Here is a 12941-nt window from a genome sequence, read left to right as displayed (position 1 = left end):
GCAGAATGTGTTACTACGAGTGGAAGAGTAGTTGAATATACGGCTGGAGCAGTAAGGTGGCCATCTCAGAAACGTCAGTGTCATGCTGAGCAGTCTGGTCTTGATTTGGTAGGCTGCAGGGCGTCATAGAATGAGTAGGACTTGGCACCTGTGAGGAACAGGAGAGGGAGAACAAAAATATCTTCAAGATTTTAATTTGAGCTAATTAGCTTCATTGGTTAATGAGTATTGTCAACTCTTGCCATAAGTTGAAAAGGGAAAGAAAGGAGGAAGGATCAAGGAAACATTTTTTGAAGGTGAGATTGTATATGTAGAGAAATACATTTTCCCTCTCAGATAAGTATGCCATAAATCTTATATTTGAAATTGCACTGTAATAATTCCATTTCTCTGTAACTCAGAGGACTTTCAGTAAGGACTCAAAAGCATATATGTTTCCCAAGTTTATTACAAACTATATAAACCTGTTAGTGTCTTTTGAAGGGGGAAAAAAGTGTGTCTATGAAACCCAGAATATTGTTTGTGTAATATTGTTCAATCGTGATCTCTGCTGGTGTGGTATTGTCAATCAAATCCTCAACATATTTTTTTAATTTAATTCAGTGTGTCTCATTTTGTGGTCCAAGGACCAGAATAACACTAGGAGACAGACTATGACTCCATAGTACTATTTATTTTCTTTCCTTTTTATAAAACAAACTTTATAATATGAAGGAAAATTATATTTACAACAACTATAATGGCAGCTTTCTGGCAATTGCTTTTCTAAAGAACTTCTATATCTTGGCCCTTGGATTTAAAAACACACCTTTGTGACTAGAGGCATATTTACTAACATGTAACTAATGTGGACTAATAGCAACATTTAGAAAGTTTGTATTATAATTTGAAACATGAAAAATGTCAAAAATAAGGCCAATTCTTAAATTAGATCATTTCAGTGCTGCTATTACTTTTTGATTGCCCTCTACCAGAATTTTTTCTAAATTTTATTTGTTCAGTGTGTAGATTCAATTTCAGAAAGATTTTGAGAGGAAGTATATCAAGAATATGTTTAAATAAAATGATCTATCGATTTTATAATGATGATTTTTGATTCTTACATTGAGGATACTTTACATGAATATATCTAGTAGACATATCTGTTTTACTTGAAATAATCTGAAACAACTGTAATAAAATCTGGAATGAAGCTTATATGAGCTTTGATTTTTAAGTCTAAATACCTGTTTATCTATAGCTATATTTATGTCTGTGTCTATGTCTGTATCTATGTCTATATCATATCATGTACACTTTTAGCCACTACTGCTATTAATGAAGGTAGCCTATAGAGCCTTTTGAGTTAGACATTATAAAATTCTAATCCAAGCTTTATTACTTATTAGTTCTATAACCTTGAGCTAGTACTTTAAACTTCCAAGTTTTTGTTTCCTGATCTGTCAAATGGCGGTGATAGAAACAATAAGATTAAATGAGTTAACATATTCAAAGCATCTGTTAAAAGGCTTGGCACATAGTAAATATGCAGCTATTGCTAAACCACTATCTTTATTATTATTAGTAGTAGTAGTAATAATTGATATACTGCTATGAATATTATAGTTGTTGCTATTGTCTTGTTGGAAGGGAGTAGTCATAAGGCTACCTATGGCTCTGCCAGTCTCAGCTCGGTATTTATTATATTCAGTTCTATTTGTTTGTTTCCTGTGTCTGGGCTTTTGGTAAATCCTTTCATATTTTTCTTTTACAATATCACGAACTTCTTTCTCCCTATCCATTTCAAGAGCAAAATCTCTCTGTTGTATTTTGATTATTTCTGCTTTTGTGTATTCTTCCTGCCAGTGTATTCAAAAGACTGTTGCCAGAAATCCTCTTCCGATCTCCTTGTTTGGGCCACAGCAATCCCCATTCTCAAGTTATTTTGACTAGTTCCTTTTTTTTTTCCCTTATGAAATTCAGATTCAGAGTTCTCAACTCAAAAAGTTCTTAAGCACATTCCACCTGCTTGCATCCCTCTTTCATTTCCTGCTAGTTCTCATTTCACTGTGCCCAGACATATTTTCTCTTGAGCCGTTTTTATTCCTTTCTAATAATCCTGTCTCTGGGTACGATTTCATGCTGCATCCCGTGCCTGGAAATCTCAGCTGCCCTGTTCTCTAAGACAACTGACTATCATTTGTCAAATCACTCTTCAGAATCCATTTCTTTCTTTTTTTTTTCTTTTTTTAATGTTGTGCTGCTAAACTCTTAGGAGAAAATACTTTTGAATTTAGTTTGAAGGGGGAAAAAACAAAACATAGTGAAAGGTCAAGCCAATTACCTCTTATGTATAGTTAAATACTTTGCCTTGGTGTTTGAGTCTAACTTGTCTTGTTTGCTTAATATACATTTTAGTCCTGTTTGAATCACATTCTATCACCTCCAGTACTGTGTATAGTGTATACATATTCACAGTCAACCAGAAAATATAAAAATAGATTAACACTATATAATTCATTTTCTTTTATGACGGACTATCTCCTTGTGAACTGATCACCTTCAAAAACAGAAACAAAAAAGTTTCTTTCTTTTGAACTGGAGGGGTAGAGATAAAATGAAACTAATTCAGTTAATGATTGAATTATATAACTCATATTTAAAGAACAATTGTATGACTACTAATACTTTTTTTTCTATGTTTTTGGATTATTACAACCCGAGTACTTATTTTGATAGAGTAAGGATCTTTTCTGTCTGATATAGCAAACAAATTTATTTCAGTTCAGTACTAAAGTTATAGGCCTCGAATTAACTGACACAGAAAAGAAAATTACCTTAAAGTGAAAGGAAAACTGGAAGTAGAAAATATGTGGGATCCATGGAAAAATTTATTTTATAATTGCCTTTATTCATTGTAAAGGTAAGCTTCTAAAATTGTGTGCATCTTGGAAGATGCAAGGCTATGGTATAAACTTAGCATATTTTCCTAGAGTTCTGTAACTCAAAGATATTGGGGAAAAACACATCATTTTTACATTAAAATAGATATATATTATGGAGTAGAATGCAAAATCCACATGAATTTTTAAAATGAAACAGATGACTTCAAAGAAATTTCACACTTGCAGCAGATCCCTAGGGGTGTGTGTTCAATTTTCCCTTCCATTGGGGGTACTTGGGTGGGAACAGTTTATGAAGCATTGCCTAAAAAATTATCGAGTGTTTTCTTTTACTTATTTCTTTATCTATTTAGTTATTATGGCAGGGAGGTGAGTAGGCACGGTAAGAGAGGAGAGTGCCTGGCTGTTGTAAACAGATATTCTCATAGTCCTTATCAAGTTCGGAACCAAACAGTACAGTGTAATTTTATTACCAGTGAAATTAATAAAATAATATTGCTTTGGTCATTTCATTCTAGGTTAAATTATAAAGCTGCAGGTCCTCTCATTCATGTTTGACATACCAATGAGTCTTTAGAGAGAAAAAAAAGTGGTTGCTATAGAGACTCTGATGGTTTTGAAATATTGAAAATACTTTTGATAAACCACAATTACCTTTACCCCAATGATTAATTTTAAAGATTATACATTTATATATATGATTATATATAATATATATATATAGATATATATTGTATGCTGGTTTACTAGACAGATTTTATAAATCATTTATTGTTTTTTTCCCCCTATGGCTGTCACTTCAACTTTTAGCTCTGAGGATTTTTACAGTTTGATTTAAAATCTCTAGAGTTTTTTGCCTCCAGGGATTAAACCAAAAGGGTTAGTAAAGTTTAATTAAAACTATTCCATTCAACAGGGAAATATTAATGTATTTGAAGGCACTATTAATACTAAGATTTGGCATAAATCTGAAATGGGTTTCACTTCAGTTAAATTAGGGCCATCTTACAAAATAAAAGCTCTTAAATTTTCCTCCCATAAATAGTGTTAATTTCTTATTAATTAAATCAATTGTTATAAATTTTGATGACCAACTATACCTTTTGATAGCTGCCATCTTTCCATGTCATGTTAGTAACTCTGATTAGCTATTTATCCACTCTGACTTTTTCATAGAATTAATAATGATAAAAGTTCAGATTAGAGGAAATATTGTAGGGAAAAATCTATGAAATAAAAAAGGAAAAAGAAAAAAGTAAAATAATAGCAGAGGAATAAGTTGGGGCAATATAAAAAGCCAAAACAACATTTTCCGAAACGCCAGAGCTGGTAGAAGCTTTAGAGATCATCTAGTTGCTGCTAAAAGGGACCCAAGATGGCATTTAGTCCAAATTCATCATTTTACAGTTGAAGAAACTGAGGCCCCGAATGATCAAAGAATTGCCCGCGATCACACAGCTGGGTGGGAGAGTCAATGAAGGTTTGCAGACCTTGCGTAGAGTTATTTTATTACATGTATTTCAGCTCCATTTTTACTTGCTTTGTGGTCTAAAACGTACAACAGAGATTCATGCTCACATATTGGAAAACTTATAGAAAGTTAATGCTGACCAAATGAAAGACTTACTGGAGGGTAAATGCTCCTTTTTCTACGTAGTGGTCCACAGTCTCCCTTGCTCCATTTTCACAGAATTACCCTCTCCTTTCTCTGTGTCATAGCAACATTTTAGCCTTATTAGTAATATAGCACGTACCACATTTGCATCTTCTATTTAATTGTTGGCTTCTCTCTGTATCCCCTAGATTGAGTTCCTCAGTGACAAGGAACATGCCTCATTTGTCCCTACAGTTCCAGTGCTAGCACAGCATCTCAGAGAGAAGTAAATGCTCAATAAATGTTTATTAAATTGAATCATTGCGTATCATTTTAGTACAGCAGACATATTTCAAAATAAGACATTGTGGGAAGTTGGCAAATAGAGAATAACAACCTGAAAATTACTGTTTACTATAAATATGAAAGGAAAAACAAGATAAATTAGAATAAAGAGGATACTGGGACTTAACAGTATTTCCTGGTCCATATTTTATTTCTTTCAAGGAGAAAGTTAAAATTGGAAATAATCAAGCTAATAAAGGAGAGAATTTAAACTTACGGAGGCCAGCAAACCATAAAAGTTCATGGTGAACAGTAAGAATTAAAAGTCTCCTAGGAACTAATGGCAGCCAACTGTCTCAATGTAATATCTAACTAATTGCTGAAACTTCTGTCTTTTATCGTAATGCCTGAAAAAAAAAATTACTTTCACATTGTCTACTGTTAGTTTTATTGAAAAAGCTTTGAGTTATGGAACAAAATCTTACTGTTTTTAGAGCATTTAACGTACAGTGACTCATAGGATCCAAGATGTGAGAAAATATTAAACCGTAGGATTTCCTAGCAGATTTAAATTTTGAGTTTTAATCTTTTTAGAAGCACAGAGTGATAATATACCAAGGTGACAAAATGTCACTAGAATTGACCTTACTTAAATGTTAGCAGTCTGAGTAAAACCGAGTACATATAATGCCACTAGATCATTTTAATAAAGTTAGCTTGTTTAGCTTCCCTTGGACTTTTTCATAATACTGTTTAAAATAACTCAAATAATTTTTGCTAAATGAATTGGATTCTATCATATTGACACCAAAAATATCTTATAAAATTTAGAGGAATGTTAAGTTTTAGGGAATCAAATTCCTAAATTTTCTAGTTTGTTATACTTCTTTCTTCCTTACTCTCACCTCATCACTCCTAATTTTTTTAACAAAGTGAATTTCTTTAAAATAATAGAAACAGGTGCCAGCCCGGTGGCATAGTGGTTAGGTTTGTGCGTTCCACTTCGGCGGCCCGGGGTTCGCTAGTTCGAATCCTGGGCGCGGACCTACTCACCGCCCATCAAGCCACACTGAGGCGGCATCCCACATAGAAGAAGAAGAAGGACCTACAACTGTGATATACAACTACGTACTGGGGCTTTGGGGAGGAAAAAGAAAAAGAGGAAGATTGGAAACACATGTTAGCTCAGGGCCAATCTTCCTCAAAAAAAAAAAATAATAGAAACAATAAGAGGTCTAAAACATGCATAGAAAATATACTTTCAACCTGAAATGTCAGAAGGACTTAGGAAAGAAAGCTATTTCCTTGCTGGTCAGTAATCTAGTCATTACCAACCAGTGTTTTCAATTCATAACATGTAAACACTCTAATTCATTTTCATTTCTAGAGGAAACTATTTGTTGAAAACATTAATATCTTCAGTTAGCAGTGAAAGGAAGCAGAAACCGTGGCCATTTGGATTTGAGTAAAATGTTTCAACATAAATCAACAATTCTTTATGGACTTATATGTGTACCTTAGCTTTTGCATCCCAGAATCTTTTTCTGCTAGAGAATTGTATGCATAGCTTAGCTGTCTCACACCCTTGCCCTGCCTATCTCAGAGCCTAGGCTTCTGTGCTTTTTCCAAACTGAAATGCCACCCCCTTCTCAGCCCTTTTGGGCCTTATGTATCTTTTTGAAAGCCCAGCTTAATCTCATCCCTCTGTAAAGGCTTCCCCAACTGTTTTGGCTTTCAGTGGTTTCTCACTTCCCTCCTTTACCATAGTACTTACTGGAACTTCTTAGTTTGGTATGTGATCCTATATTCTCTTGCATCACAGTGTAAGGGTTTCCGTGTTTATGGTGGCATCCTGGCATGATGCTTTCTGAAGTAATGTATAATGCCATTAGTCTACTTTTTCAGGACAAAATCTATCACAGTATTGATATAGTAATTTCAGCTCAGTGAATGTTTATTGCCCATCGACATGATCCTAGTTGCTATCTTTATTTAACCTCACAATGAAACTTTCTGGGTACTTAAATTAACTAAAATATATTTACAGATATTTAATTCCAAGTTCTTACATATTAAGCAACAAGTAGAAAACCAGGTCTTCAAAAAGTGTTCTTTAAAACCAATCTATGGAGTTGGAAATCACTATAATGGTTACTCATGGGGTGGGTTAGTGACTGGAAGGGACTATGTGAGGGCTTTTGAGGTGCTAGTCATGTTCTATTTATTGATCTTTATCCTGGTTACAGGGGTGTGTTTAATTTGTGAAAATTCATTCAGCTGGTCACCTATATGCACAATGTATATATGCTTCAACAAAGCATTTTTAAAAAGCCAGTCATTTAGATTTTTAAAATGTACAATGACTTATGAAAAGTGAGAAAGGCACTACATTTTAATTCAAAAGGTCCTCATGTTTTTACTTGTGCTTTGTTATAATGATCACGTGCTTTGTATAAATATCTGCTGTCAGAGTTGATCTGACGTTATTGTAAATAATTATTATTTTTCAGCAAGTTGCATGTCACTTAAGGGTTTTATCAAAGTGTCTTTTAGTCTAGAGTAGAAGGATGCACTCTAGTATTAAAAAAAAGGAAGAAAGAAAAAAAAAAACAAACCCCACCAACCACGTTATATAACATGTAAATATTCAGTGATCTTTCCATAGTTGTTATCAGTATTATGCTGTCTTGTATATCATTGAATCCCAGCATGTCCTGAGCACATCCTGAGCTAAAATTTTCGCCAAGAACCTGTCACTGCTGTCATTGTTATCACTGTGTCTTTGCTTCAATGTCAGGAAGTAGGATATATGGGAATATTGCTCTGTTTTATCTCATTGTGGATTCAAGCTCATTAGTTGAAAAGTGAATATTCGTACATCAAATGTTATAACTTGATTGACTGCTGAAGTAAAACACAAGGACATATTCGATGCAAGATTTTAAAGGACTGATGTTGAGGAGTAACGTCAAGGTTTGGAGAGGGGAGGGTAAGAGAAGAGGGAAGAATGACAGAAATGAAGAAAGAACCAGCTGTCTGCTGCCACAGCAGAGTCCTAAGAAGAGGTAGCTCGTGCCCTGAGTGGAGATACCTTTGTACCACGAGGGAAAATTGGTGAAATCTGGTAATCAACTTGGTTACCATTACTGTAGCATTCACACCTCCCAGTCCTCCTGATGGATTCATCAGTAAGGATGAGCCTTGTTTAGGCCTATAGGGGTTAAGGATTTGAGGAGATTATAAGAACAGTATCAGAGCTACCTAAGCAATTGCCTCCATTCTCCACATATTCATACACATATTTAACATGGCTTGAATACAAGGACCAAGTCATAGGGGGTCACCTTACTGGTGTGATTTCTTGAATTTAACTGGGGTTTTTTTCTGGAATTTGGATTCTATAAGTTGATGAGGTAAATTAGTAGATAGCAAATATAATATTTACTTGTGTCGATTTTGTATGATCCAAACTCCTTAACAGTATTTCCACATAAAACAGAACAGAACTGGCATTTTTATTCGAAGATTCGTTGAAATCTTAAAGGAAAAAATCCTGACTCCTCTTGGAAGCTAATAGCTTTATGGCAGAGGATTCCAGCATAGTCATATCTGAAAGAAACACGTGCTAGAAATATGTCCAAAGATGAGAATCATGACGTATATATTCTAGTTTCACCTTTGTTACTTCTTATTTGTTGGATCTTAGTTTGGCCATTTAACCTTTCAGTGACTGTTTCCTCATTTGTAGAATAATGTTTCTTATTTTGAAAAATAGAGATAGTGGTATTTAGCCCGCTTATCCCTCCAGGTGATTATGATAATAAAATTAGATATTCAATGTGGAAATGCCTTAGGAGAAAGTTGTCATATATAAATAATGGTTTATTATTCAAACTAGCATGAAGATGTTAATTCCGGATGATTTTGATCATGTTTTTTATGTTTGTTGAGTCCTATTTTTAAAATGAAGGTCAAAATTCACTTGTTAACTTTCTGAAATAGTGTATGTTTTTAATTTTATTTTCTTTATATGTTCTACTTTTTTCCATCTCGTAGTCTTTTAGAAATAAGACTAAAAACATGACCACAAAGGTTCATCTTATTTTGAATGATATCTCTGAGCTGTGATGGAAGAATCATTGTTCCACATTCAAGAGTTGATCATAGAAGTTCCAACATTCTATTTTGTTAGGATATCTTTGTCTTTAGTATGCATAAACATGGAAGAAAAGAAAAAGCATATAGTTTTTAATTGAATAGTCTAAGTAATTCATACTAAATGTTTAGGGGTAAATAAAAAAGGCATGAATTTAAAATATTATTATATTAACTAATAAAATGATAATAAAGCGTTTATTTTATGTGCATTTTAAAGAAATGGATTCTGCTTGCATTTGTAGCAGAAAACCCAGGGCTACTGTTTATGCTATCTATTGCATTTTCACTCAATTATGCATTTTTTTCTAATACCTAATAGTGATAATAATAACCACTACCATTTGTAAAGAGCTTACTAAGTGCCAGGCACTGTATTAAGCGTGGTTTTATAAAAAAAGGAGACTGAATCTTTGAAACATTAAGTGCTCAAGGTCACACAATTAATAAGAGCTAAGATTTGGCTACTTCTATATCCCCTGTTCTTTTCACTATAACAACACTGAGAGTAATATCAAAAACATAGTTGAACAAGATAAAAATATGAAAATTTTATTCATAAATTTAAGGTAAACTGAGAAAGCAATATAAACCTTAGTAAATTCTATATTTTAACGGGAACATTAATTATTATAATTAGAATCACTCAATGAAATCATACAAATACAGACACTTATTGGTTTGCTATAAAACTACAGTAAACTGTGAAATACATAAAAATGGTATCGTTAGGATTTAGGGTTTCATTCAATTGATTTTTCCTTCTACATCTTCATGGAGAATAGTGACACACCCTGTGATAATGAACAAAGAATAAATATCTTCATTGCCCATCCTTGAGGGATATGATCGTCAACTAAACACGTTTATTTAACTCTAATAGTATAAAGACTTGCAGTCCCTGAGTTGTATGTTTGAATCCCTTGTTTTAAATATGTCACTTTTCTTCAGTTATCTATTGCATGGAAGTGTGGATATGCTTTAAATTAATTTGTGCATTTATTCGTGTATCTTTTACTATTAGAAACAACACTGAATAGATGTTCTTCAAAGGGAAATGAGTTATCTCAAACATTTCTATTAATTACCTCAGTTGACTTTCCAGCTTCCTTAGAAATTCATTAGAAATGATTCTTAACCCTTAAATGGGCAAATGGCACATGGACAGAATGTTCTCGGAAGAAAAAGATACCAGATATGTTCAACCTCATCGGTAATGGAAGAAATGCACATAAAACAATAACATACAAGTTTTCAGCTATTGAATTGGCAAAGGCTAAAAACAAACTATGTCATATTCCCAGTGCTGGCACGGGTGGTGTAGGGGAGATACTTATACATTAATGGTCCAAGTTCAAGATGACTTCAACTTTCTGGAAAGCAAAATGTATCAAGAGCCTCAAACTAGTTGCAAACCTTTAATTTGTCCTAAGATGATGATCAGAAATGAGCACCAAGATTTATGCACAAGAATTTCATTGTAACATTATTTATAGCAGTGAATAATTGGAAATATCCCAAATAGCTGAGAATTAAGGAAAATAATAAAATGAATCATAGAACGTACATACAATGTAATATAGTTTGAATAAAATTAAGCCTTCAATGAACTTTAATGACATGGCAAATGCAAATAAGATCCAATTTTTTTTTTTTTTTGAGGAAGATCAGCCCTGAGCTAACATCCATGCCAATCCATGCCAATCCTCCTCTTTTTGCTGAGGAAGACTGGCCCTGAGCTAACATCTGTGACGATCTTCCTCCACTTTATGTGGGACGCCACCACAGCATGGCCTGACAAGCGGTGCGTCAGTGCGCACCCGGGATCTGAACCTAGGCCGCCAGCAGCGGAGTGTGTGCACTTAACTGCTATGCCACGGGGCCGGCCCCAATAAGATCCAAATTTTATTAATCATAATATACTTAACAATAATATTTGCTGTCAGTAGTATTTTTGTATTTTCTATGTGGTATATACAATTGATTCTTGTTATTTGCAGTAGTTATGTCCTATAAAGTCACCATGAACACTGAATTCGTGAATAATGAACCATTGCTCCCAGGGGAAATACAGGGTTAGGCTCCTGTGAGCCTCTGGTCACAACATTTTCATCAACCGATCAATATGTAACCTTGTTTTATGCGTGTTTCTGTTTAAAGACACCTTATTTAATATATATGGTTGATTCATTAACATTGAACTCACAGCTGTCAGCACTGTAACTCATGCCTGAACAAAGCCTATGTAACACATATATTTTCTCCATTAGTCACATCACAGCATGCCTGCAGTTAGGAACACTAGACAGCACTTCAGCACTATGCTTGAGGATCATTTTAAAAAGCAAAACCACCAAAAAATCACAAAAATGAGAAAAACATGGCAATAAATAGATCGCAAAAAGATAGTTCTTTATAGTATGAGAGCTGAAACAAGACGGCAGAGTGGTTGCTTCTTCAACCTTGGCTGGAAGCAGGTGCCTCGGACAACTCAAACTTTTCACCACTCTGCGCATGTGCATATCTGTGAATGACCACAAAATCACCGCGAGTATTAATTGGGGTTACTGATAAATTTCAGCAAGTAGGCAAATTCGCAAATATGGAATCCATGAATAATAAGAGTTGACTGTGTATTTATATTTATAATTACAAAATAATTTTACGATAAAACTCATCATGCAGTTCATTCATTCATTCATTCACTCTTGCAATATTTGTCTTTCTCTGTCTAACTCATTTCACTTAGCATAATATCCTCTGGGTTGATCCAGGTTGTTGCAATTGGCAGGATTTCTTTCTCTTTTAAGGCTGAATAATATTCTATTATATATTTATATGCACCACATTTTTTTATCCATTCATCTGTCAGCGGACACTTGGGTTGTTTCCATATCTTGGCTACTGTGAATAATGCTGCAGTGCACATGGGGGTGCAGATATCACTTCAAGATAATGATTTCATCTCTTTGGGTATATACCTAGAAGTGGAATGGGTGGATCATATGGCAGTTCTATTTTTAATTTTTTTTGAGGAATCTCCATACTGTTTTCCACGATGATTGTACTAATTTGTGTTTCCACCAACAGTGTACAAGGGTTCCCTTTTTCCACATCCTTGCCAACACTTGCTCTCTTTTGACTTTTTGATAATAGTCATCCTAACAGGTGTGAGGTCTCATTGTGGTTTTGGTTTGCATTTCCCTGATGATTAATGAGTGATGTTGAGCACCTTTTCATATAACTGTTGGCTATCTATATGTCTTCTTTGGAAAAATTTCTATTCACTTTCTTTGTCCTTTTTTTTTTGGTGAGGAAAATTGGCCCTGAGCTAACATCTGTTGCCAATCTTCTTTTTGCTTGAGGAAGATTGTGCCAGAGCTAACATCTGTGCCAGCCTTCCTCTATTTTGTATATGGGACGCCGCCACAGCATGGCTTTACGAGCAGTGCGTAGGTCTACACCTGGGATCCAAACCCGCGAACCCCGGGCTGCCAAAGCAGGGCTTGTGAACTTAACTTGTATGCCACCAGGCCAACCCCTTTGCCCATTTTTTAATTGGGTTGTTTGTTTTTTTGCTAGTGAATTGTATGAATTCCTTATATATTTTAGATGTTAACCCTTATGAGATATATCATCTGCAAATACTTTCTCCTATTTCATAAGTTGCCTTTTTGTTTTGTTGATTGTTTCCTCTCCTGTGCAGAAGCTTTTTAGTTTGAGGTGGTCCCACTTGTTCATTTTTGCTTTTTTTGTCTGGGCTTTTGGTGTCAAATCCAAAAAATCATTGCCAAGTCCAATGTCAAGGAGCTTTTCCCCTGTGTTTTTTTCTAAGAGTTTTATGGTTTCAACACCTCACCATATTTTTTATTATTAAAAGTCCCTTCAACACCTACTCAAAATACCTACTTGTAACCAGCAGCTTTTTTTAAGGGAAGACTGATGTGCATGTCTGTATTTTGATTACATTTGCATGCACTGAAATATGATCATTCTGAAGAGAATTAATACAGCCAGGTCATTTC

General features: G+C 34.3%; 1 protein-coding gene across 4 annotated transcripts in view; it reads left to right on the top strand.

Moving 5' to 3' along the window:
- The window catches only part of DIAPH2 (diaphanous related formin 2), an 825716-nt gene that overhangs the window by 438915 nt on the left and 373860 nt on the right, over positions 1-12941 (top strand). The window lies entirely within an intron of this gene.

Source organism: Ceratotherium simum, chromosome X (genome assembly GCF_057802395.1).
Source record: "Ceratotherium simum simum isolate JZ-2026a chromosome X, ASM5780239v1, whole genome shotgun sequence".
Classification (NCBI taxonomy): domain Eukaryota; kingdom Metazoa; phylum Chordata; class Mammalia; order Perissodactyla; family Rhinocerotidae; genus Ceratotherium; species Ceratotherium simum.
This window is presented reverse-complemented; position numbering and strand designations above follow the sequence as displayed.